Here is a 21,554-nt window from a genome sequence, read left to right on the forward strand (position 1 = left end):
TAGGTTGCTAACCAATTCTAGTGCCTCAGGGTCAGTGTTATTAACAAAAATGTGTCATTCACAGAACCTCCACTCAACTGCACAAAGGGTTATCTATCAGGCCCCTCCAGTTAACCCCCACAATTTGTTCAGCTTGCGCTGCATTCTCAGAACTACCACTACATTTCATCATTTTTTGTCATTTCTCCCATTTCCCTACTGCATTTTGTAATTTTTCATCTCTTCTCTGATTTCCCTACTGCACCTGCACTAAAGCTTCTGCTTTGGTAATTTGCCATATGTGCAATAAAAAATATGCCTTTTTTTCCCCTTGAGGGCAAACTGGTTCTGGCCTGGCAGGCACCACATGCACAGCTCCTGACAGACAGGAGGGATAGGATGCCTGACATGACCATGGGCAGGGCTGCATTTGCTCAGGAGCTCAGCTCATTGCCATTAAAATTAAAAGAAAGTCACTGGTTGATGTGAAATGACCACCCATGGTTACATGTGTAGAGCCAGCACCCTCACTGGTGGGATTGTTATTTTAACACCTGGTGTCTGTTGCTACGTGGTTGTTTAATTAATAGAAAGGATCACACGCAGTCTGAGGCAAATTAAAATTCCAATTCTGCTATTTTGTGTCATTGTACAATATGGCAGGCTGCTGTTTGATTTGGTTTCTAGCAAAGTAGGCTCACAAACTTCCTTCCAAGCCATTAATTCAGATATGCAACAAGGCTAACACAACTGCACTGACTCATTAAACAATTTGATGTAACCTGCTCTCATTAGAGCAGACACCATCTATATCCCTGTGACTGCAGCCTTGTTTTCAGACACCATCAGAGAAGACCTGCTGTGCCAAATGCCTCTTCTGTCTCAGGAAAACTTCAGAGAAATAGTAAAATGGGAAACCTTGATTTGCTCAGACTTTAAAATCCATTCAAATACAAGAACATTTTGAGTCTCCTTTTTCATCCAGAAAGAGGTTATTTAACTGGTTGAAGAGAAATTCTACAAGACTACAGACAGGTACCTCAGTGATAGGCAGGGTGTAAGTTTACAGATAAAACTGATAAACTGCCTCCTATTTGGTGGAAAGGGTGGTTTAACCATGTGGGAAGGAATATATAGGAAAGACAAATTATGAGTGGGGCACAGCTGAAATAGTAAGAACCAACCTGTGACCTTGGTGTACAGCCCAGGCTGCCACCAGTATAAAACCCAGCTGTGGAGAGATGCTGCCCACAAGTATGGAGAAAAATCTTTCTGTGCTTAATAAAATAAAAAGGACACTAAGAGACGGTAAAAGACAATTGAGGCAGCATTTAGCCTTTAAGCAGGGACATTTACAGGTGTTCCAGTCATCAAGTTTGGGATAATTAAGCCTGGCCCTTCACTACATAAACCCATTTCAGAAGCTGGAGGTGAAGCAGAAAATCCTTGAGCGAGACTAATTCTGAGTCCTCCATCAGAGAAATTAAATATCTTAATACAAAGCAGCTGGTATTCTCTTAGCACACTTAAAAAAAATAAATGTCTGACTTATTTACCTAACAAAAGGGAGAGAGATCGGCAGCAGACTTTTGACCCTCTGCTACACAGTAAAATCGACTGCCTAAGAACAAGAACAATAGAATAATCTCTGTGTATATCTGCTGTTTCCTAAACAAAAAACTGTTGAAACTCAGGTTCACACTCAACATTTAATAATGCGGTTACTGCACTGACAGCACTGCAGGCTTGCAGCAGGCTGGTGCCCTCATTACATACCTGCCTGTAAATGAACTCAGAGCTCTCATTAGATGAAAAAGTTTCTAAACTTAATCTATTTATTTATTTATTTATTTTCATTTCAAGCCACTACCCCTCATGTAACTAAGCCACCGATGCTGGCAGAAGCACATGGAACATGCATGAAAGGTTTTGGGACTGGATCCAGAATCTTCCTACTCCCAAAGCATGTCTCTCATTTGAACTAAAGGAAACTCACTTTAGCTGAAAGTGATAACATATCCTATATATCCTCCCTGTGGGCTGGCCAATCTCTTGCAGAAAGGCTGTACTTCAAGTCCATCTCTGCTTTTTTTTCTTTCTCTGCCCAAGACATATCCTTCCATGTATTCATAGAAAATGATTTGGTTTCAAAGGGACTGCTCAGAGAGAAGTAAGGAGAATTTCAACCAGCATCTTTATTTCTGAAAACACTTTTAAAGTTCTTCCTCAACTCTTATTTAGAAAGCCTCCTGAGTAACCTGCTAAATAATTAATATATTTCTTATTTTGCTAGTGTAATGTGAATACTTAATATGTTCCTTAGGAACTACTGTATTGTGATGTAGAGGGGTTTCAGGGAGTACTTACACGCTTCCACAGTCACCTGTACAGGAGGTCAGGGTGGCTCACATCCCTTTTACCATCATCACACTGAGAAATTCTTTGAAGTTTCACATCCCCTTTGCAAATGATACCAAAACACACAGTCTAAAGCCGCCAGATACTTTGTGAAACCTCTCAGTCTTTTTTCACCTAGCTGGTTGCCACCCATCCCCTGTGTTGCCAGCCTTGTCTCCCTGTGCTCTGCATGCAGACGATGGCCCATGTCTCCTTCCCCTCTGTCCTGGGCCACCACACCCAGAGCCACGAGTTGTTCTGTGGCAGATGGTGGAAGGCTTTCGAATCTTTGCTCCTCCCGAGCACTTGTGTTCAACACTATCTCTGTAGTCTTGATACCTATTGCTGTAATGGAATAGGTTTAATAAAATTCAGATAAATTTCTCAAAAGAGTCTTTGAGATAGAAGGATAGTGTTTCATGTAGCAGTGGTGGTACTGTTTCAGAACAAGTGCTGAAGCACCAGCTTCAGGTTGATGCCTGGGAGCAGTGATTACCTTGGTACAGCACTGCCCTTTGATATGTCCCCACCACCAGCCAGTTTCAACCAGGGGGACGTGTGGGTATCTCCCAGTGGGTGTATCTTCCAAACACTTCAAATAGTCTCCTTCTTGAGCTCAAATTCTCCATACCAGGTACATAAGCACATCGGTAGACTGACAATTATTCAACACTTTCCAAGTTTGTAATCTTTCCTTGTTCACCAGTATTTCTCTGACTCTTGGAGTTTTTCTGCAGTTTTTCACCCACAACAATCTCTTCCCCAGCACATGCCAGTCCATAGCCTTTTTCAGCTTACCAGACTCTGAACAAGTTTTCCTACTGCCTTGGAGTCTCTGGGTTAACATCAGAAGGAACCAAGGTGGTGGTGACAGCAGGAAGCAGGAAATTCTCAGCCAGAAAAATTCAGCCCCTTTTGACAGCTTTTTACCCTTGAGCTCAGGTACGACAGATCAGAAGGAGAAAAGGCCCAAAAGATTCAAAAGCATAATACTCTCAAAATTACTTCTTACAATTAAGCTGCATCATCTGGGAGACTACCAAACGTTTGCTGTAGTACTGCACCAGACAAAATCCAAAGCACCAGATACAAGCCCTGAAACAATGCAGCCTGTGTTCTTTTCAAAATCCATCTTCCCTTCAATCAATGCTGTTATCAAAGTGATTAGATTTTAATATTATTTTTTTAATTTGTTCCTATTTGCTGCTAAATTTCAGTTTTAATTTTTAAAGATTTTCCTGTTTGTGCCAATTACAATTGTGACTACATCTTGGTTTCATTTTCCTTCCGCTTTCTCTCCGGCCAAGAAAAATCCATATAATTTAGGTTAGTTAACATTTGCTGTTTTCTTTCTGTATACAGAGAGTTTTTAGGCATTAAAACATAGAAATGAATAAATGAAAGAAGGACAGTGAATACACAGTATTATACAGTATCTTAGTAAACCTTTGGCCTTATTTCAGTGAAACAAATGAAGAAACTCCTCCAGTCTCTGCAGAAATTTGGAAATGAGCAAGCAGAGTAAGAGTCAGCGGTATTTTAGTCCTCCAGGCTTGGAGTCTGACCAGTGAGTTGCCTCTAGGTATGTTCAAGGAGCCCCAAAGAAGTATAGATTTAACCACGCACTGAGGGGATGGATATGGTCTGTTTGCTGTGCCCTTAGTTTTCCAGGAGCTCTACTGCAGGAATCCCTGATGGAGGGAATATGCATTTTCCACCACTGCTATTTTTTCTCTCGTTTATCTGTCCTATTTTATCTTCAGGGAAGAGGGATAAACCTGTAATAGCAGCTCTCACATATTTCAGCTCCCCACTGGATGTTCCTTCCCTCTTCCTCACGGCACTGAACACTGAACTCGACCTTCAAAACTCAAATGTGGATGATGTTCACTTCTTAAATGCAGCAATGGAACTCCTCTTCCCACTTTCCTCTCTCCATTTTTAACACTCTTAATTTCAATGCCATCAACACTTGCCAAGCATTCAGAAGGTATCAGCATAATAAAGTATAAAGCTAAAATTCATTATGGTGAAGAACTGATAGCAGTCAGGATGTTTTTATAAAAATAGGTTACAATCAAGCCAATCAGTCCCAAAACTACTGTACAGAAAAGCATTCAATTTTTGACACTGAGAGGAATTTTCCCCGCCTACGTTGCTATCCCTGAGGGTGGAGGAGACTCTTGGAAAAATGGAACAGAATGTTCAAAACACCGGCAGACCACACGCAACACAACCATGCCTTCAAAATCATCAACATGCCACCAAGCCTGCACATTAAAAGGCAGGATCTATTTAAATATTGTCATCCTAAAGGGGATATATCTTCATTTTGTCCAAAAGGCACTTAAACCATGGCGACATTACATTTCTAGCTGTAGAATGTACTCCAATCTGCCTTACTCTTCAGTGAGATTGAAGGAATTAGCATTGCTCTGAATCACACGTTACGGATGAAGTCCCATTAGACTCCTAAGAGGTTCATTACAGTTACACATTCATTAGATCAGTAAGGAAACATATTTTACTTGAATCAAGGTTTCTCTTCAACAGAGGAGCACTAAACGAAAAAGAATTAATTTATTTATATGTTTAAAAAGTGAAATAAAAGCCCATAATTATCAGGGTTTTAATGATATCTATATCAAATGACTGTTTCAACACAACAGACCTGCCAAAGGGCTTACAGTAGGAGTATCTTAATGCTACAGCATACCATTATGGAGTGCAAAGAAAAGGGCTGAGGGGATCCCAGGGCAAGGACTGCTGCTAGCACACTGCTGGTGGTAGGTAGGAATTGAGGAAATAACTGGGGTGTCAGAAGAGATGCAGGCAGAGCCCTGTAGGCACGAGCCAAAGGAAAACAGGACCAGGGAGGACAAAGCAAACAGCCTGGCACAACAGTCGAATCACCCTGGTCTCAGGGGGCTTAGCTGCCAGACGTAGAAAGAGGAGAAGAAAAGGCACCACATCTCCTACCTTGACCTATGGGCTTCCACCTTCTCTCCATTCAATCACTCCTGGGCTGACTCAAGCCATGGGGAAAAAAAACAACCTTATCCAGGATCAACTTGCCATCCAAATCACATGTCCGTCTCACTTTAACAAAAATAAACGCTCAGGAATGCATTCGAGCAGCAACTGGAAAATTTTCGGAGCGGGAATACCCAAGAAACATGAATACGTTTTGAGTCAGGCAGGCCAAATTCTCATGCTCTCATGTCCTGCAAATGTCTGGATACCAGCATGTGTTAGAGGGTGCAGGGCTGCACCCCACAATGCTGCCTGTGAGCTCAGCCTGTGCAGATGGGAGAGGAACCTCAGCAGGGTGTGATGGAGAACTGCCCGGGCAGCGTTAGCTCCCCGTATGAACACGAGGACACGAACATCCTTCTGGGAATTAGCATTTACGTTTTATTTGTGGTTTGGTGTTTTGTTTTTTGTTTTTTGTTTTTTTTCAGGCTGCTCTAGGCAACATATTTGTAGTTCACTGGACACAGACTTCCTAATAATCATTACCGTTCCTGGTAATTTTTAATGAGTTGATGCAAGGCAATATCACTTGCTTCCCTCTTAAAAAGAATTTATAAAAAAGATCTGTATAGAAATAAAAGCCTCATAAACAGAGGAGCCACATGCCATGATTAGAATTAAAGGAGCCATCTGTTTCTTTACAGTCATGCACATCTCAGACAAAAAGTACACACACGACATATGTCATTACTTCCACTTTCCTAATAGAAAATATTTGTCATGATTCCCTCCCACAGGAAGCTTCACCACCAGCTTGCAATGCCAGAGGAACCCCTCCCACTAAAGCTCTGCAAGCCGTGGATTCAGGTTTTTTCTCTTCCTCAGCCAACCCGGCATAGTTTTTCATGCCTCTGTGAATCCTTTGCAAACATATTTTCTGCAAGATCCACAGCTGGGGACTGCCTCACTGTTTTCTACCATCAACAGGAACTGCACTGCTGAGCTCCACACATATACTTGTGTCTTACCATTTAAAAGTCACTTTAGGAAATGAAGCTGTTCACTGGATGATATACTTTTATGTCAAAGTATTGTAGCCCGCAATTTTTTTTTTTCTTTCGTCTACTTCCAAATGGCTCTGACAAAAAGCAGACTGATGGAAACGCACCAGACACACTTAGACATACTCCTCAACACCAACTTCCAGGCAGTTACAGAAAAATAGTGCAAACATTCCCACTTTCCCCTCACCAGCAGAAGGAAGCAGCAGCACCGTGCTCTCTCTCCTTTGCTCTTCATCACACACAGGCAGCCAGCTGGAGATCCAGAAGTTGGAGATCATGCTTCAAAGTAACACCTCTACACCAACAGCACACAGATATGCTCTTCCCTATACTGTATTAACAAAGCTGACAGGCTAAGATGCATGTTTATAAAGCATTCAAAAGCATCATCTGTAGTTGCATATACCCCCAAAGTGGTCTACTGGAGCAAAAAATGCCTCTTCTGGGCCAGGTTTTGGAAAAAAAATATTGTAGACACCACAGCTGCTATTTGATGCTCCTCTCCTGCTGGAAATGTTTGCACTGCACAGCTGCTTTTATCTCTAGGCTCCCTATACACCACACTTGGGAGCATCCCACCTCAGCTTAAAAGGCTTGCTCAATCAAATGTCTCCCACTATTCCCAGAAGATTTTTCAGCTCTATGGCATGTTCAATTAGCATCCAATCAAAAGCAAACCAGGATCTGTAAGACAATTGAAATAATCAGTACTTCTTTAATCTCACCAACCACCAAAGCCAATATCTTGCTATAAAGTTACAAATTTACACATGCTACCCATCAAAGCAGCTCCTGCCAGAGAAGTCAGTGCAGCATCTGTAGAAGTCAAAACTGCCCCAGCGATGCTGCCTTGGAACACGAGTGGGAATGCTCAGGAGAAGCCATCAGGAGACCACTTACCCTGAAACATGACTGGCTTTAGTCCTGCTCTCTTCTACTCAGCCCTGACAGAGTATCCGTAAACCATAAATACCAGGCCAATGACAAAAGCTCTCAAAAAAACCTCTCCTGAAAGGATATAAAATCCTTCCATCTAAAACATCTCCTCCTCTTTCCCTGCCTTGCCACAGTTCAAAAACTGTACAGTTCAAGACTACCTACTGTGCCACTGAGACATCCTGAAAGGATTTCTTCAGAAAAATCAGAGTAGCTTAATTTAAGTTTGTCTGACCTGGGTTTTTACCCTTGCTCTCAGTCATGGAAAACCTTTAAATAGGAACAGGAAAAAAAAAAAAAAGAAAAGTAAAAGTTGTCTGGTTCTTCAGCTTTTCTCTCCACAGGCCTGAATGCTTTTGTTATAAGCTGTTTATCAGAGGCTAGGAGAAAACCTCTGAAATTGAAACACTGGCAGCTCTGCAGCTACACAAAGGGAATATCTCCTTCACCCATTGTGCTCTCTGATGTAGATCATTATTTCTGTGCGTAGACACGGGTTTCATTATTCACAACACTCTGTGACCCTGAGATGTTCTGTAAATTCTCCATGTCAGTTGAGTAAAAAACACTGTCTTCCTCATGTCTATCTATATTCCAGTTCTGTGACATCTTGCATTACTATGCAGGATTGCTCACCCATGGCAATCATTCCTTTGCTTTGATCATCTATGGAATGCCTAATGATGAAAGATGTTAAGATGAAAAAAAAATAATAAAACAAAGCACTTTATCCTTAATTCAAATGATGTATTAACATCGTACATTTATAAAGTACATTTTTAAGTCCTGTAAATATATGCATGTATGAAAAAAATCTATATTTTTACCTAGCCTTCTAAACTGAAACTTGTAACAAAAGATATGCACTGATGCTAACATCAATACCAGATCTGTGTTTCAGAGGCACAAAGTCAGGACATACCTCATTATTACCACCTTCTTCCAGAAATACATTCCTAAATAGCTATGTTCACTGACACCTTATTTAAAAAATAACTGAGTTAAGCCTCTGCTGAAGAGGAGGGTAAGGTGTAATCTAGATTTATTGATATTTCAGCTGTCCTTCTGCAATTTTTACATGTCATTCTGCCTTCTAATGAATACACTCCAGTGTAGAGTAGGTAGACAAATATACCCATCCTCAATATCCCTTATCTACCCAGGAAAATCTCTCTTCAATACATTTATGAAAATAAAATCAATTGTATAAGTATTAGAAAAAAGCAAATAAATGAGGCAAGAAATGCCCAACACTTAGACAAGAAAGGAACAAAGAATCAGTGAAGTATGTAATAGAAAATAATTTCCAGCTTTTGAGCCTATCTACTCACACATAGATTGTTTTCCCTTAGCTTCCCTTTCACTACTTGTCTATCATAGGATCACACTTGGTGCTAGGACAAAAACCCAACAGGGTAAACTCTGTGCAGGCACTGATGCAGCAGCAGGACAATGCTGTGCTCGCTGGTGCTCTGCACTGCTAATTCTCTGGGCGAGTGGCTGCACTCTTTGCAGGTAAATGAGAACAGAGGATGGCAGACTTATTTGTACCAGCGTGTTCTCCTGTCCTTTGCATGTTCCCTGTGCTGGCTCCAGCTCCCATTACTGTAAGTCTTGCCTCTGCGTTTCCAGGCACCTCTGGAACCTCAACTATCTCTAAACATCATCACCTGAAATCACAACACTGAGAGAGTCAAGTCAATTTTCTCTCTGGCTTGGAAACACACTGCCAATTAAATAGCAGAACAATCAGGAGTACTAAATCCAGGCATAAGGGTTATTTGTTTGAGTAAAGAGTTTTAAAATTATACTATTAGGAGTTAGAAATTATATTGAACCAATTTTCAAGTTACCTTGGATTTCTGCACCAAGGACAATGTATAAATCTAAGAGCAAGAATGAGCATAAGATAACAGCAGACTGCTCTGTCTGAACCTTGGAGACAGATCCTGTCCCTGTCCTCCTTGGAAATGGGCTATTTCAGGAGGAAATCAGCTTACTAAATTTCAAACTAATGCCCAATTCATCAAATGTCCATAGAACAAAACCAAGCATCACCAGTGTCGCTGTTATATCCCTCAGCAGTGTAAGCCCAGAAGGTTTCACCTGGATGGGCCAGGAGACAGTGACAAACCTTTTCCCTCCAGACATGGTTCCCTCGAAGCAGGGCCAAGAGGACAAGGGGAAACAATTTTTGGTAGAAAACTTGTAGCTGACAAGGTTCCCCCGGGGGGACATGCTCACTGACAGGGACGTGGGCGACAGTTCAGGGTCCTGACTGCTGTCATCCCCCCCTGCACACAGCAGCACCCAGGGCTGGGCTGGACTGGCCAGGGCAGCACAGTGACGTTCTTCCTCGGTGCACATGAGGAAACTTCTTCATCACCCACTAGCAACGTTAAGGTTTTTCCTGGTGATTGATTCTGCTCCACTTTCATGCTCTCCCTGACGAAGCAGTTTTACTAGCCAGCAGCTATCCACATCTTGAGCTAATGAGTGCTACATATTAATTTATTTCTATTTATTAAAGCTCTTCTAGCAATAGTAGAGGTTATTTTAAGACTTGGAAGTAAAAAAGCAATCATTCAGTCATAGAGAGGAGTGTCAGTAAACTGAGATCAGCTAAGGAAACCAGCAACATATCAGAAAAGCTCCTTCTGGACCCTTCCACTGCTTCTTGACTAACAAACCCTGGCTGAGATGAGGCACAAGCACACATACGTGGAAGCAGCTGTCACTTACTACTTACACAAGTTTTGAAATTCTCTTTTAATGCTCTTTCTTTACTGTGGGAAGAGTCATCCAACAAGCATAGTTTTTCACCATAAACCTGAAGCACCTACAACATAAAAGCCCATCAGCTTGGACCTGCTAAATCATCCAACCTGACTGCAGCTCCTGTACAGGGACGAAGGGATAACGAACACGTCAAACTGCTTTATGGAGTGCACAGACTGTTCTCTATTACATTACCTGGAGGACATAACAAACCAGGGAACTGCAACTTGACAGAAAATGTACACAATTAAAACTTAAAACTCCAGGGGGACGGATAGGAAATGCTTGGCAAGGAGACATACTTCACTGCTATGTGGTGCAGCTCTTGGCTCAGTTTCAGCTTGAGGGAAATACTCAAGCATGGGCATCTGTTTATTTTAAAGATGTCAAACCAGCAGCCAATTTTATAAAACAAAAAGCATTCTGAACAGAAAGTACTTCAGGCTAACCAACATGCTGCAAAATTTCTTCTGGATGATTAAAAAGTTCTTTATAAATGTATCTTCTCTATCTCCATGTCTAATTTAGTTCCAGGTCTTAAAGTGGTATTTCCAAGAAAAAATAAAAAAGCTGAAAAGATGCACGACGAGTTTTGGCCTATGCAAAACTGACCTGATTCTGGAAGAAACAAAATGTGAACACAGCATGATATAATTGCATGAATTTGTCATTACACAGTCATTCTAACGACATCTGCTTCTTTCTTTGCCTCACTGATTTGCGCAGTATAAAAAGCAGACGGCATTACATGCTGGTCATTCAGGAAGGTCACCACCTAACTGTGATACATACTTCCACCTTAATTATTCTAGGCTTATTTATGACATACCAGAAATTCATTACTATACAGAGAATGACCACATTCAAAGAAGCATCAATAGCCAAGCTGAAATACTCTTAAAATGGGACTGAAAGAATAACTTGAAAACAAACATCATCGGAAGGGTTAATTTTCTATTAGAACACTCAAGGGTTTTGCACTGGGATTTCTTTTTTTACTGTGATTTATCACTTTGATTTTGCCTGATGTTTCCTCATCTCATTTTCATGCATCACTGTATCCCATTCAAGAACAAAGTTTGATTCCACTGCTTCTACTGGAAGGATATTTTAGTGTGTCATGCTCAGAATCCCATGTACTACAAAGAGAATACGAAAATCGTCATAGAGTCTCACTAGCAGAAGGGTTATTATTTATTTCTCATGAATTTGTTCTTTTACTTATAATTAGATTGATCCTGCAGTCAGGCAGACAGTAGTCTGCTCTAATCAATAAGTCTGCACAAAAAAAAACAGAATTAGGCCAAATACAACAATGAAGGGTAGAGAAAATTACATTAAATAGGCGCTATCATAATTAAGGACTGAAAGATACAATGGCAAAATTCTCCTCTCTGACCTATGTTACTGATGAAAGCACAAGGTGTACCTGTACTATAATTTTGGAATGGCACTGTCAGTGACTTTCTTGGATCTCCCCTGTGCAAATAAAACCCAGAAAACCTAAATGGCAATGACAGTTCTGTAAAGGAAGAGAAAGATTTTCATTGCAGCTTGAAGAGAAGTGAACATAAAAAATAGAATAATAAATTAAACTACATGGCACATATTTGAGATTAAAACGAAAATCCTCAAACTGATAGTCACCAGCCACGATGTCCAGGGGCCACAACATTCAGCATGGCCCAAATGCAGCAGAAGACAGACTCCTGGACCAAGTGGTTTGATACAGTCTAGAAGGAGTTCTGTGGAATTTTGCCACTGAGTTATGTTTTACTTTACATGATACATGGACCAACAGACTGAGGGAAGCATCAAAACTAGGAGGATGTCTCATTCTTAAATAGACCACTCTAGCCCTGCCCACTCCTGCATGCACCATTAAGAAGCAGAAAATTATTCATATTTCACTATGAAACAAAACACTACTAATTGATTCTGAATAGATACAATATGGAAATTGCAATTACAGTAACTCCAGCTGCTGAGACTGAATGTGAACAGCAGCCGTGGACTCCAAATCCCAGTCTAACATTGCTTTCCAAAATTCCCCAAGAAGACTGATAAACATAGAGAATCCTGCTGTGAGACTTAAGCATATTTCCTAAAAAAAACCCCATTTTCATTTGTTTCTTGCTTTTTTTTTTTATTTTTTACACTACATGCATTAATTGGAATAATACAAAGTTTAAATATGTTATGTGCCAGACACAGTAATTACGGTGCCGAGACTCGCAATAAATCTTTAATGCAAATATCTTTATTGCAATATCTGAAAGTATGATATGTATTAAGTTAAAAATATAATATGGAGACAGTCATAGAACCATAGCATGGCTTGGGTTGGAAGAGACCTTTAAAGATCATCTGGACCAACCCTCAAAGATCCTAAAGCTGTTCCAGCCTTGAAATCTGAAGGCACAAGAGGAGAATGCCATTTTCAGTAAGAATTAAAAGGGATTACATTTCTTTGGAATGAATTTTCCACTTACATTGAAACATCAATCACAGCTCCCACTTCCAAATTATCTCATTATTGATACACTGTTTACACAACAATTAAAAGCAGAAGGTATATTTTCTTTTCCAAATATAGCACTGCTGCTGTTCTGTTGGATTTTTTTCCTCCTCCCCCCAAAGACAGCCATAAAAAGAACTACATATATTTTTATAATTAGATACAAAACCAAGACTCACACATTTATTGGTTTCTTTTAAGAGTCATTAGGAAAAACTTCAAGAACAGAAAAGAAATACTAGTTAAAGTTCCATCACACTGAACTTACACTTCAGTCAATTACTTAAATAATCCATGCCTTTTTTTAACCTGAGGGCTCTCAATCCTGTCACTACATTCCATAAGCACTGATGATTATAAAATATTAGTTCTTAACTGTTCTTATTAATATTAGGCTGAACCAAACCACAAAGTTCAAACTTAGATTAAATGGCATTAAAAGAGAGCGTGAATCTTTAAACTGCACAGGCATTGATCTTTGTGTTCAATACTTCCTTTATTTAAAGACATTTAAAAGTATAAGATAACGGGAAGTCTTTCCACTGAGAAATGCAGGCTATTACTATAGAATAGACAGTGAAAACCTGCCCAGTTTTCACATGCTTCACTGAGAAAGTGCCAGAGGTAATGAAGACCCATTGCACAACCCCACCTGCCACTGAAAGAGAGCCAGCATTGAAAGGGATCTATTTTTAGAGGGATGCTAAAGGTCAGCTAGCTAAGGCCTTTAGTCATGCAATGTCATCCCCACGTTAAGCCTTGAGATGCTTTTGAGCAAGGCATTTGCTATACAGTAAATGGCAATTTTTTTTTCCAAGACATTACATATTTGCAAGTTCACCTTCAGTAAACAGTGCCAAAAGTGCTCTCAGGAAAAAGAAATGGCACAATTACAACTTGAGAAGGAGTTAGAAAAGTGTCTGTATAAATATAATGAGAACTTCTGGAATGGTGTCATGATCCTGCTCTAATGAGAAAGCAAGAATTAGAGGATAGTTTTTTAGGAAAATATGTATTATTTGAAGTTCTTGAAGAGACACTGAAATGTCATATGGTCTACAGAATGCCACAGAACGGGCAAAAAACAACCTTGGGTGTATAAAATGATGTTACATACCTGTACCTACACAACACCCTCTTTGACAAGGCGTGGATAAACCTAAAATCTCACAGCTGCCTGGGACCAGGACTTACACTGCATCAGCCTGCCCATATAATGACACTCAACAAAGCCCCAAAGCCTGCATTCCTTTGGCTCTGAGCAGCACAGGGATTTCAAGTAAGTGTACAGTCTGGGACTTGCTGAGCAAATCACAGCACGTGCAGGAAGGCCCATGCACAGAGTGATGATATGCACAGAGTGGTTGAATAACTCCAAAGGCTGAATTCAGCGATAGGTGAGCCAAGGACAGTGTCAAATGGGAGGTGTAGCTACAGCCTTACAGCACACCTCATGGAGTGGAGCCCAGGAAAGGCAAGTGCCAAGGGCCAACTCGTGGGAGACAGGTGTGGAGCTACAGCTGAGGAGCAGCCACCGGTCTGTAAATACTGGCAGAGGAAGGAAATGTCCTCCAGGACCATGCAAACCACATCTTCTCTGTTTGTCCAGCTTGATGTCCAACAGCTGGGGCACAACCTTCTGTCTTCTCCCATGCACAGGACAGAGGGATTACGCCCTAAGATTTTTATACATTATTTAACCCCTCTGCATTTGCAAACAAATTTATTTCCCTGCTGTGAAGTGCTACTTTAGCTCTTCCATCTGAGGTTTCACCTGTGATGTCTGAGTTGAAATTAAGCCACTCTTCAACTCCCCAAAATGAGATTTTTTTGGCAGGAAAGAACAGCTCACAAAATCATAAGAAAAGAATCCTCCTCCTCTACAGCAGGTCTCTCTCCTCACTGTGTAGGTGTGAGCCCCCTGTGCCAGTCCTCAGTCATCACCCTGGTTCTGTTATGGATAGATACAGTTTGCTACACAAAATAAATCTCAAGTATTTCTACTACTAAGATCCACATCTTTGGCTGACCAGGGAATGATCACAGTCCTATCACAATGAATGAGATGAACAACGGCACAGAAGGTCACTATTGATAAACAGTTGTGAGCTCACAGAAAAAACAGCTTTCTGCAGTGCAAGTCAATGCACTGTCGTAGATGCTTGTATACAAATGGTATGATGGAATGGTGGGGATTGAATTCGTGTTTCAATTTGCAAACTAAACTTGTACAGCAAACTTTGCAGAGAATCAGAACATCGTGGATTTTGACAGCTTTGTGAAAAGGAAGAAAGAACAGCAGAGAAAAAAAAAAATCAAAGAACACAAGAACGAGAGACTGACCCCGTTCATCCAGGAGCTTTTCCAACTGGAACATTACCAGCACTGCTGTGCTGGCACCAGTTGGAGGAGGGTCCAACTCCTTTTTCTTCTTCCTTTCTGAGTCCACACAACTAAGAGGAGCAAAAATGCAGTCCTTGAGGATGCAAATGAACGGCAGGAGAAAGAAGGCAGCCTATCAGGTGGTTTATGTAGAGCGGGAAGACACAACACAGGCAAGAGATCTACAGCACCTACTGCTTTCTGCCCTGCTTTCAAAGACCTTGTCTGCCAAATAATAAAATGTCCATTTTACTTAGTAACTACCCTCACAAAGTTAAAAAGCTTGTTCAAGCTCTATAATTCAGAAAGCAGGGCCAATGAACTGCAGTGAATTTTAAATGCTTTTAGTGACACAGGGAAGAAAAGCCTGTACTCTCTTCTTAGAAAGACAGGGAAAGAAAAGAGAAAAAAACTAAAGATGTGGTTTGTTGTGCAGCATTTCTTGCTTCACTGTTATTATTATTTCTTATTGCCTAAGGCATTAGTTTATACTAAGTGAAAAAATGGAGGAGCAAGGCACAATTTTTATTTTTTTTTTCATACATTCCCATAAGTTACAGTCACTGATGTTGCACAACTTTTGTCCCCATTATTCATAACGGGCCTTCTTGCTCTTTTATCACACTACGTTCTGTTTCATCAGAAGCTGAACAGCAATTTCCTTCATAGCTCAGATCACAGACATAAAAACGTTCACCACCATCAGAATGATTTACAAAAGGTACTGGTCCTCTGCATCCTCAATACAGACACTGGCCTCCTTGTCTCCTCTTTTATGACAGGTAGAAAATGAAGTAATGAAGTAGAAACGAAGTAATAAAACAAAGATAAATCATTCATCTTGGGAAGGTCTGCATCAGACCAATTAAAATAATGTCTTAGACACAGTGCCATAACATATTGTACCTATGGGAAGAAGCTACTAGCATGAGCAAGCCCTGCAATTACTATTTTCTTCAATTATATCCCCAGAGATTTCTAGCTCCAACATAATAAAAGATTACCAAATTAAAATACACCAAAAAATTAGTCTCTATATTTTTTCCAGTAAGCTATTAAAGGCGATGATAGTGACAAATCTCTGCCTACAGAGGAAGCTCATACACATCAAGACAAACACCAGATACACTGGGATTATTGAGGGTGAGGAGGGTTTGCAGACCTGGATGCACAGCTGCAATCCACGTTATGAGCCCGTTGAGGGCTTCCTATGAGGCAAGGACTTTCTTGAAGTCGGTAAAAAGGCTGGATCCTGCACTTCCATGAGCACCAGAGATGCAAAAGCTCCTGCTTAGCTCCCTCTCATGTTGTGTTTGATGTCACCAGGCCAGTCATCTCTCCCCTCCCTGCTTGGATCAGGGCTGAATCCATCCCTACTGCACCTCTGAGGCCCAGGGGCTCACAGCTGAGCATTATATGCCAGGATCCACCATTACACTATGAAGAACCAAATAAAGAGGATGTAAATACTCAGCACTCCTCAGTATGAAACCTCCACATTGCTCCATTCTTTGTCACGTTCTCAGCAGCAGTTTCCTCTGGAGTTAAATCACAGGCACAAGAACGTTCACTGCCGGAGTGATTTACGGAGCTGTAACACAAACAGCAGCCTCTGTCCCTCCTGCTGTGGCAGCAGCACAGGGGGAGAGTCAGAGACCAGAGCATGAACACAGTTGTCGAGAAGGCAGACTAGGGATCGTCTTAGGCAGGCAAAAACCAGCACAATTTCATTCAGCTCTGCACTCAAAGTACCCTACTAGTCCATTTCAGAGCTGAGTCTGCTCCCCAGCTACTTGGATATGGGCACCTGCTACCACAGATTTTCCTCTAGGCAGTCAGTCTTATGCTCCCCGGTCTACGGATTCTCCCATGTGTCTATAAATCAATCAAAATCTGGTTTGGAATTTTGTTCTTCTCTCATCTAGAGTCCTAGACTAAAAATAGCACCCATCCCCTTCACATATGTTGATCTTCAAACAATTTTATATCACTGGTATCTAATTATAGTATAACCCTGCTTGTTACAATTACATGTCGTTTACTTTTTGGATGGCCAGGGGAAACTCTTTTCTTATTCCAAATAAAATCTCCACCAATAACACACTCAATATCAAAAAATCTAACAGAAAGACTAAAGAAAACAGGGGATTTGGATTTTTTAGCTTATAATTTCTGACCACTTCAAAGGTTAACAACAAAATTCGGTGTCAAAAACAAAGAACAAGAGTTGAACATGGGGAACATTGCAAACCACAGAAAATCCGTGGTGACAGAGTTAACTGAAGCATGATCACACAGGCTATCAGACAAATGTGGATCACTTGAATGGACTGGTGCAGCTTAAAGGGGTTTTTCTTTCATTTATAATTAACCACTTGGCTGTCACATCACTGTATCCACATACCCTGGTCGTGAATGTTTACACTGAAATGTCTGTAAAAGACACAGAGACTGTGAGCTAGAAAAGGTGAGAAGGGAAGTTATATATCTACATCAGTGAGATGCTCAGCTCTGCACCATGAAAGCAGCCAGAGCAGAGGGAGAACCGTTCACCAGCAAAACAGCCACCAAGGTGGCAGCTGCGTGTGCTTCCCTGGGTGCCTTCACCCCAGGCTACAGAAACCTTATTTGGGGGTCACAGAGCACAGTGAGGTTTTGAGCTGTGCAGTCTGATTTCTGATAAGAGTTACGAGGATAAATTTCTGCTAGGAAGAAGGTATTTGACAAAAGTCACTAATGGTCCCAAAAAGCAACAGATGACACAGAGACTGGTCTATGTGACTTGTGAGAGATTTTCCAGAAAGTTCTCAAAGATTAAAAGACTTGTCATGCTGGTAGCAAAGCCCAAAATGGAAACTGCATTAAGAAAGATAACAATAAAGTATGAAACTCCAGTTTAAATAATGAGCAAATGAATTTAAGCAAATTCAATATAGCCTATCCTGATCTACTGGCTTCTGCCAGTAAATATAGTGATTTTATGGAATGCCAGAATAACTGAGGTCTGAAGGGACCACTGGAGGTCATCTAGTACACACTCCACTAATGCAGAGCCAAACAGATCAAGTCACACAAAGTTTATACATTTAGGTCCTCGTCTACTCCTCTTAGAGAAAGTAATTTCACAGGAGTCAACTGCAAGTTCAGGGTTTTTGTAATTTATTTCTTTAAATGCTGAAAATGCGGCTGTGAAGACTGAAGCTTCAAATAAAGCCAGTGAAATGTCTGGTGCTTCACAAACAAAGCCTTCAGCAAAGCAGCCAGTGCACTCATACCTCAGTCCTTGAACAGGACAGCTGTATAAATCTAGTTTCTCTAAACTGGATGCCATATGGGCATCTTCAGTGGCTTATCTACTTGTGCACCTCAGAGATTTTTAAAATAGACTTTATTTTCTTTTTCCTATTAAGAGTATTCTACAAAGTGGAGTTAAACTCATTTACAACTGCAATCAGGGTCCAACACTGTGTGCAGCAAAATCTTTAACCCCTACACAAGACAGGACTTGCAGCCTTGGAGAGCACAGACCCATCTCACTGGTCTGAGAGCCAGGAATGGGCATTTTGGAGATTTCCTGACATCACAGAATGCCTGTCCCTCATGGACTGCACCACAAGGAATGGACAGCACTCCCTCACTGTAATTAATGCCAGAACCCCAAGTTGCCACCCAGGTCTGCTCTCTGGCAGCTATGGGGAAGAAGGGTATTGTGGGGCAGCGTGTAACCTGCCCTCACTGCTGGTCAGTTGGATCAGTGGTGTCTCGTGTTGTCACAAACCTGTCACATCCCTTCTTCTTTAAGCCTTTAAAGGAAAAGCTGTCTGCTTAACAAAGGGACCAAGGTTTATGCTACTGTAAAGCATCCATGGGGCAAAAGTCCAAATAAACACTACAGAACTCAACCACAAGCCCTGAGCCTGTAGGATAATAGGCTTCTTTAGTGCCACTGCTGATCTGATCCATGTTTCTACAGCCCTTTACAGAATGATGGAACATTGCTCCAAGAGTGTAGGATTTGGCTCACTCCAGGCCCTTTGCTTTAGCTCCTGGCAGCTCTGAGGCATTACTAATTTTGCAATAGTTGCCAGCACCAATACACCAACCAACCAGTGGGTTGAATATTTTAGCTGTAATAAATAGATTTGAAGAAAGGCTTTCTTTACTGACAACCTGCTTTATTTTTGCCAGCAGGCATGAATCAAAACAGAGTCACAGTACCCTAGCCTGACTTCAAAGGATATGAATATTTAATTTTTTGCAGCTTTTTGCTTCACTGTCCATTGTACTGCAAACATACCCCCAGGCCCCCAAAATCTCTTTCATCACTAATTTAACTTTCTCTTTTTAAAGATGACAATGCAGAGAGGATGAGATGCATTTCCAGCAAAGGCCAACCTGCCATGACCTTGTTTATTTTCCAGAGCATGCCCAGCCTGTGGACAAACAGAGGGTTGCTCCACAGGCTAGAAGCTGAGTTGGGCCCAAGCAGAGCTGGAGGATGCAATGCTCCTGGACTCCCAAGTGCTGTTTGCCAGACAGAGCCCAGGCTCCAAAGGTCAACACACAGCAGCAGGGGGGAGGCAGCACATGACTTCTTTTTGCTCTATGGCATAGCAGAGGACTAGAGATCAGATCTAAAATTTAATGCAAGGATGCAAGTGAGGCAATTAGCAAATGACTAGGCATCTGCAGACCAGCAGGCCCCCAATTAACCAGCTAAATACATTATCTTTGTGAAGATCATAGATTTTTCCCTTAAGCTAATTGTGTATAACTCTTGCAACTTTTCATATCTTACAGCAGACTTGGGCTCCAACCCTGCAAGGTACCTAGTGCCCTTGCTCCACTGACATCCGTAGGAAGCCACATGCCCCAACCTTCCCAGAAAGAGCATCCTCAGGCTCAGGGCCTCAAATACCCTTTTATTCATTCATGTCTATTCAAAGGGGAAAATAAAAATGGTTTCACTTCTGAATGGCCTAACAACAAGCTCTAATTGGCACTGTCTCTCCTATTCTCTCAAGTCTTGGTTTATCTTTACTCTGTCCCTGTTTCACAATCAGGAGAACCTCAGTCAGTCCAGGCATCAGCCCTTACAAAATGCTAGTGCTTACCATGGAGGGGGACTTCACCAAGAAACATAACCAACATCAGCTAAGCTGAGGTTAAGTAAAAAGAAAATTATGAAAACTTTCTTGTCCTCCTGTCCCACCATTTAAAAGTTAACATAAAAGATCATGTGTTTGCATTAAGTTCTCAGAACTTTTTTTCCAGTTAAAAAGATGGTAAGTATCTCAGCAGTGGTGACTAAAACATCCACAATGCTTTGGAAAGCCAGCAATAACCAGTATCTGACTTTCAGGCGCTGAACAGGCTTCAGCATGTTGACTATATCCAAAAAAACAAGGCTGGCAATGAAACAGTGACCATTTGAACAAATTGGCTCACGTTTTAGACAGATGCGATGTCGACTATAATGCCACATACAGCTAAAATGACAGATATTTTTCAAGGGCTGCTTTCTACAGCAGGAAAATAATGTGATCCGTGCAAGACAGGAGACAAGGACAAGCTTTTCAGTGAAAGAAACCCTTCTCTGTCATCTACCACACAGCCTGGCAGCTGCCTACGGGGGGGAGAGGGGTGAGAATAGTCATTAGACACTCACAGAACATGCTGCATCAGTGCACCTTTCCTCCCAAAGGGCTCCAAGGTATTTGCCATCTTTTGAGGCTCACAAATATCCTGAAACCACCTATTTCAGCCAGTGGGTGTTTTGCTATCAGATAACACCCGGCCCAGGTACTGCCTTACTGAACCCTGCCCAGCTATGCCAGTAATGATGGGAGCACTCAGCTAAACTGCAAAAGTGTGGCCAGGAGTGGGGGCAACATCACAAAAGCGGGAAAGCCCTCAAAAGCGAGATATGGGGTTTGTATTAAAGCTGTGCACGAAAACTATGTAACTGCCCCACGAAAATATCTGAGAGCACAGAAGGAATACTCCCTTCTGTCTTGGGATGAAAAGCTAACATCTCTACGCACATCACCAGTCTGGAAAGTGTAAAACCAAATTTCAGTTCAGGTCGGACAAAAATACCATTTAATTTTGACCCTATTAAAAATAAAAACCAAAATACTAAAAAAAAAAACCCTGCAGGGCTGGTTTGTTTGCTTTAAGAAGACCTGAAATGCAAAAGAGGTTACACTCATCTCTCCCTCATTTACATTTCAGTTACATTGTTACTTTCATCTATTTTATAAGAAATGTAGGCCCTTTTCCAGGGTTCTTCACACCCGTCCTTTATTTGGTACATCAATCGTCTCCTCAATCAACCCCACCTACTGTCACCTTGAGCCCTGGAGGCAGATGACAGTACTGAGAATTTCAAAATGTACTGTTCCATTTTCTGTAGACCACATCTAGATTCCCCTGGATAGCTTCCAGCTGATCTTGGGCTCAACCCCAATCCTTCACCACAGGCCACTGTTCCGGGGCTCCAGGGGCCTACTGTCCCCTCTCTGAGG

At 41.4% G+C, this 21,554-nt stretch overlaps 1 protein-coding gene across 9 annotated transcripts in view; it reads right to left on the reverse strand.

Annotated features, from left to right (window-relative positions):
• Window positions 1-21,554, reverse strand: part of FGF13 (fibroblast growth factor 13) — a 248,781-nt gene that overhangs the window by 137,297 nt on the left and 89,930 nt on the right. The window contains exon 1 of one of the 9 annotated variants that reach the window (XM_051792986.1): window positions 5,356-5,379. The exons of the other annotated variants lie outside the window; for them this stretch is intronic. The gene's annotated coding sequence lies outside the window, so the exon portion shown is untranslated. Of the gene's footprint in view, window positions 1-5,355; window positions 5,380-21,554 lie in introns of those variants that run through there. 9 annotated transcript variants of the gene reach the window in all.

This window comes from Manacus candei, unplaced genomic scaffold (genome assembly GCF_025592945.1).
Source record: "Manacus candei isolate 608988 ecotype Guabito, Panama unplaced genomic scaffold, ASM2559294v1 h1tg000003l, whole genome shotgun sequence".
Classification (NCBI taxonomy): Eukaryota; Metazoa; Chordata; class Aves; order Passeriformes; family Pipridae; genus Manacus; species Manacus candei.